Here is a 6,136-nt window from a genome sequence, read left to right as displayed (position 1 = left end):
TTGGAATTTACGGTCAGACTGTTGTGGCCTCTGCTCCAGCACAAGCTCCAGCATTGCAAGGATACGTTCCATCGGCTCAGCTGAGCCCTGAATAGTCTGGGCTGGAGAAGGCAACGCATTAGGTACTTCCATGTGGGGCCTCACAGCAGGCATGGTGATTGGCATGACAGCACCAACTTCCTGCTTCATTGTTGCGATGGCTGGGGTCACCTTAGATAAGTGAGAGTACCTCTGCTCCCTCCTGTATTCATCCAACCTCTCATGAACATCTGCAGCGGTCCACTGCTGTAATGGTTTGCACTTAAAGATAAGCGACAGTTCGGTGTTAGGGCAATGTCTGATGAACATGACTGTGAGCTCACGAGATGGGTCATGCTTGAAAAAGCAGTGTCACTAAAATGTTGTTTCAGTATGTCAAATATGGGACTCGGGCCTTTGGATAAATCAACGGAGGGATTGCTGCGTATGCCCACTTTAACAACATCACGGGCCCTTCCCATAAGCCTACCCATAACCTAATCTGCTTGGTCCATCACAGATACGTCCCTCTTACGCATGTAAACCATGACCATATCCTCCCACTCATGCACTGTGCACTTTTCAGAGCCATCCCCCCGAAAGTACACCGGTTCCCTGATATCAGACTGACACATCCATACCCCTAGAGCTGCATGCATTTCCCATAACATTGTCACCAACATGTCCAACAATTGCTTTTGACTCCAAACAGGAGGTAATGTTCTCCCCAATGGAATGACCAATCTGCTGTACTATGTCTGCTATGAAATCCATGGAGACCTCCCCACTCCCTGCATTTGGCAAAACTCTTTCATACACATCCTTGGGCGTTTCCATGGGTAAACTATCATCAAAACTCCCAAAACCCTCCAGTTTAGGCATAGGTGTAGAAGCAACTGGAATTTTGGCTGAACCCCTACCAACAGATGGTGACAGATTAAATGTCAGGAAACCCCTATCTCTCCCAACACCTTCCATCTTAACAATTGGAAATCAACACACTAATAAAAATGTAAGCGCTCTCTTGTGGCGAAATGCGATATTGCCAAAAACTGCACCAGCAACGTCTTATCTGATTCTTCAATGGCAACCACGGCGAAGTTCTGAGATGGAAATCCAGCGAAGGATGATCCGATCCAGAAGAACGGTCACGGCACCACTGTAACAGTACTCTTCTTGCGTTGTGTACAATCAATCATCAACACGAACTCCATCTTGTAACACCAGTCATGTAGCTTTATTCTGATAGGAACAGCTCAAAATTGCACGTCATGCAATGCACGGCTCACCATCCAACTCTGCACTCACGCACGCTGGTTTGGTGCTTGTTCACTGGGGCATGTAGTTACCAAAATAATACAATTACAATATAATATCTTTAACAATGTACCTAATAGGAACAGCACAAAATTGCACGTCCTGCAATGCACGGCTCACCATCCAACTCTGCACTCACGCACTGTACAAAATATACAAACCCCCCACCAGACACAGTAAGTTGCTAGCTAGTATTAGCTGGAATTCTCTACAACAAAATGCACAACAAATATTCACCAGAAAACACTGCATCTTATGTGTGATGTTCGAATAACATTTACAAACAAATTGATATAAATTATACATTTACATCATCACTTGGGAGTATAAAAATCACTTTTGACGTACAGTGCTTTGCAACCAACAACTTACCGCTGGTTTGGTGCTTGTTCACTGGGACGATTCTAACTGAAACATCCTCCCTCGTAAGCAAGCTACGCTAACCAGCCAATAAGATGCCATGTTGAGTAGGTGAAGGCAAGACAAAACCAAAAACCCATTGGCTTAACAATAAAGTGGCAAGGGGAATCACCAATATAACCCTGTTACATATGTGTGTGTGTGTGTTGACCAGGGCTGTGGTGCATTGTAGTTTCGTTGCGTGTGTGTGTACATGGTGTGCAATGTGCCTGCCATGCGAGCTGTGTCATGATAACACACACATTGCATGCTGTGTAATTCAGTCTTTAAAATTGCAAGGAAATAATTAAATAAAGTCAAGGTCTGATTCTGAAACTGTTGAATCTCATTGTCTTCCGTCTTCTGATCTATAATTTCGTGATAAATGCATATTATTTATTTTATTTTCAGCCAAAGGACAACTACTGTGAAGCGTGAACACTGAAATATGGGACAATATGATGTGAATATGCTAGTTAGCTTTTTGAAGCAGTCTGCTGTACCCCTATAGATGTTGTCACAGATAACGTTCTTGAAGTTGGTTTACAAAACGTTGACTCAGCAACAACAAGTGGATGTCTCAGATTGGTCCATCAAATATTGGATTAGACATTGTGTTCTGTCTATGGTCTTACTAAGCATGCGTCCCAAAATGCACCCTATTCCCTGCATAGTGCACTACTTCTGATCAGAGCCCTATGGGTCCTGGTCAAAAATAGTACGCTGTATAGGGAATAGTGTGCCATTTGGGACAGCAAGGCTTCCTGACTGGGACAAGCAGACATGTAACTGGAGGTAGAGGAGAAATGAGGGCTTACGCTTTATTTTACAGTCCGATGTTTACTTGGTATTTACTAAGAAATCGTAAGCTACCGTAATTACATAGTAATTAACTAACAAATTACTCTGGTTTCTTTGAGATTCACTGAAGTGCCTCTACATATAAAGCGATTCTTGCTTGCTAGGCAGTAGGCAGCCAATTCTCAGTGAGTAGTGCTGTAAAATATTTATCTTACGTCCTATTTCATTTCTATGCCCTTCTAGTTTCGGGTTTTCCTAGCAGGGACATCCTAACAGCCCAGTAGCATGAGACAAACAGGGGCCCGGAGGATCTACAGTAAATAGAATCTAACTGTAAACACGTCTAAACTGACATTGATTTGACATCCAGTGATCTTCTCATTCAAAACACATTTAAGAAGACATTTTAAAACTGTGGCATGTTCCACCCTGCCGAATCTACCTCTGGCCCTTTGACTTGTACTGTACATGGGGTTTGAAATGGATTCAAATGTATGTGAGCCCTTTCTGGCTTCCCAGGCTATTCCAACCCATCTTCATTAGCTAGATTCAAGCCTGATATCATTACCCAGCAATCTGGATTCCATTGTAGGACTCTGGTACATAAGCAAATCCCATATATCAAACGGTGCATCCCTACCCCCTCCAATCCCCTCCTACCACAGCTCAAGGAAATCATGGTTGTTAGTCAAGTAAGGAGAAATTACACAGCCTCCCTCATATATAAACATACCCTGTATTGTATTGTTTAAAAACAACACAAATATTTATAATGAGATTCATGATCATAGTCGTGTTGAAAATGACTCCCAAGAAAGCAAATCCAATTATAAAACAAACGCTGTAGATTAAATTACCTATTTGTGTTTATGATTTAGATGTTATTAACGTTGTAGATCATTGCTTTCCCCTATTCCACTCATTCTGCCCTGCGCTGCACATTTCAACATTACCTACCTACATCATAGCCCACAGCAGGTTCACGTTTATTGGGATGAGTCTTGTCTCGGAGGCAGGCAGAACTGAGTGATTTCCGCAAGATAGGCCAGCTGTAAAGTCAGGTTTTTGGCTCAATATGACATAATACAAAAGACAGCCTCAAAATGCATTTAAAATATTTTGCGAAAATGTTTGGATTAATTAAAAACTATTTCCCAAGAAAAATAAATCAAACATGAAATATATACAGTGGGGGAAAAAAGTATTTAGTCAGCCACCAATTGTGCAAGTTCCCCCACTTAAAAAGATGAGAGAGGCCTGTAATTTTCATCATAGGTACACGTCAACTATGACAGACAAAATGAGCATTTTTTTCTCCAGAAAATCACATTGTAGGATTTTTTATGAATTTATTTGCAAATTATGGTGGAAAATAAGCATTTGGTCAATAACAAAAGTTTTTCAATACTTTGTTATATACCCTTTGTTGGCAATGACACAGGTCAAACGTTTTCTGTAAGTCTTCACAAGGTTTTCACACACTGTTGCTGGTATTTTGGCCCGTTCCTCCATGCAGATCTCCTCTAGAGCAGTGATGTTTTGGGGCTGTCGCTGGGCAACACGGACTTTCAACTCCCTCCAAAGATTTTCTATGGGGTTGAGATCTGGAGACTGGCTAGGCCACTCTAGGACCTTGAAATGCTTCTTACGAAGCCACTCCTTCGTTGCCTGGGCGGTGTGTTTGGGATCATTGTCATGCTGAAAGACCCAGCCACTTTTCATCTTCAATGCCCTTGCTGATGGAAGGAGGTTTTCACTCAAAATCTCACGATACATGGCCCCATTCATTCTTTCCTTTACACGGATCAGTCGTCCTGGTCCCTTTGCAGAAAAATGATGTTTCCACCCCCATGCTTCACAGTAGGTATGGTGTTCTTTGGATGCAACTCAGCATTCTTTGTCCTCCAAACACGACGAGTTGAGTTTTTACCAAAAAGTTCTATTTTGGTTTCATCTGACCATATGACATTCTCCCAATCCTCTTCTGGATCATCCAAATGCACTCTAGCAAACTTCAGACGGGCCTGGACATGTACTGGCTTAAGCAGGGGGACACGTCTGGCACTGCAGGATTTGAGTCCCTGGCGGCGTAGTGTGTTACTGATGGTAGGCTTTGTTACTTTGGTCCCAGCTCTCTGCAGGTCATTCACTAGGTCCCCCCGTGTGGTTCTGGGATTTTTGTTCACCGTTCTTGTGATCATTTTGACTCCATGGGGTGAGATCTTGCGTGGAGTCCCAGATCGAGGGAGATTATCAGTGGTCTTGTATGTCTTCCATTTCCTAATAATTGCTCCCACAGTTGATTTCTTCAAACCAAGCTGCTTACCTATTGCAGATTCAGTCTTCCCAGCCTGGTGCAGGTCTACAATTTTGTTTCTGGTGTCCTTTGACAGCTCTTTGGTCTTGGCCATAGTGGAGTTTGGAGTGTGACTGTTTGAGGTTGTGGACAGGTGTCTTTTATACTGATAACAAGTTCAAACAGGTGCCATTAATACAGGTAACGAGTGGAGGACAGAGGAGCCTCTTAAAGAAGAAGTTACAGGTCTGTGAGAGCCAGAAATCTTGCTTGTTTGTAGGTGACCAAATACTTATTTTCCACCATAATTTGCAAATAAATTCTTAAAAAATCCTACAATGTGATTTTCTGGAATTTTTTTTCTCATTTTGTCTGTCATAGTTGACGTGTACCTATGATGAAAATTACAGGCCTCTCTCATCTTTTTAAGTGGGAGAACTTGCACAATTGGTGGCTGACTAAATACTTTTTTTCCCCACTGTACGTAATTTAATAGAGGCCATTCTAGGACATTAAGCCAGCAGCTGCAGCAATAATAGGATCGTTCATTGACAACATAATATGTGCACTGACTTTTCCCCTGCCTGTGCTCTTTCTCTTTTGGTGTCTCAATACAGACCCATGCAGACCCAGACCAGCCTTGCAGCACTTTATGCTACGTTAATTTACCCAAATAGGCCTACATCCACAGCGCCACCTTACATCAACAGCTTCGTTAATGGAAACCTACTGATCCATAACAGCGGTGGTGCTAGACGTTGGCTGGAGGGCCAAGCAGGTATGAATGTTAATATCACTGATCGATCACAGGATTTGCAAGGAGGCATACGCTGGTGTGTTTAATTATAATTGCGTCAGGCTGGGCGGGCGGGGGTTTCGGCAGTGTTGTTATGGCAGCCCTCTTGTATTTCACTAGGGTCACATCTCGGTCTCACCTTGCAAGTGTAATGCTATATTAAATGCCACTCATGTTAAGTGTGTTGTTGTGTTCTGTTGAAACCCCTCCTGTCCTGAATGATGTAGTCACGGCATAATATAAAGGTTAAATTGAAAATTGTCCCTTCAAACAAGCAAGAGAAACCCGGCGATGATTGATATCCCTCCTCATAACAGGGAAATAAATGTTAGCAGAGTAGACCCCATGTTTTAAACTCCTATATACAATATATGAATATAATGTATTCTAATCGAGTGGCTGGATTAAATATGGAGTGTGTCAGTGTCAGGAGAATTTAAAAGGTCATTGGGAAAGATTAGGTTTGGAGAGGGCTTGGCCTGGATTAATTTAACCTCATGATAATTTCC

The sequence above is a fragment of the Coregonus lavaretus genome (assembly GCF_964263955.1).
Source record: "Coregonus lavaretus genome assembly, chromosome: 1".
NCBI classification, from domain to species: Eukaryota; Metazoa; Chordata; class Actinopteri; order Salmoniformes; family Salmonidae; genus Coregonus; species Coregonus lavaretus.
Note: the sequence above shows the minus strand (reverse complement) of the source record.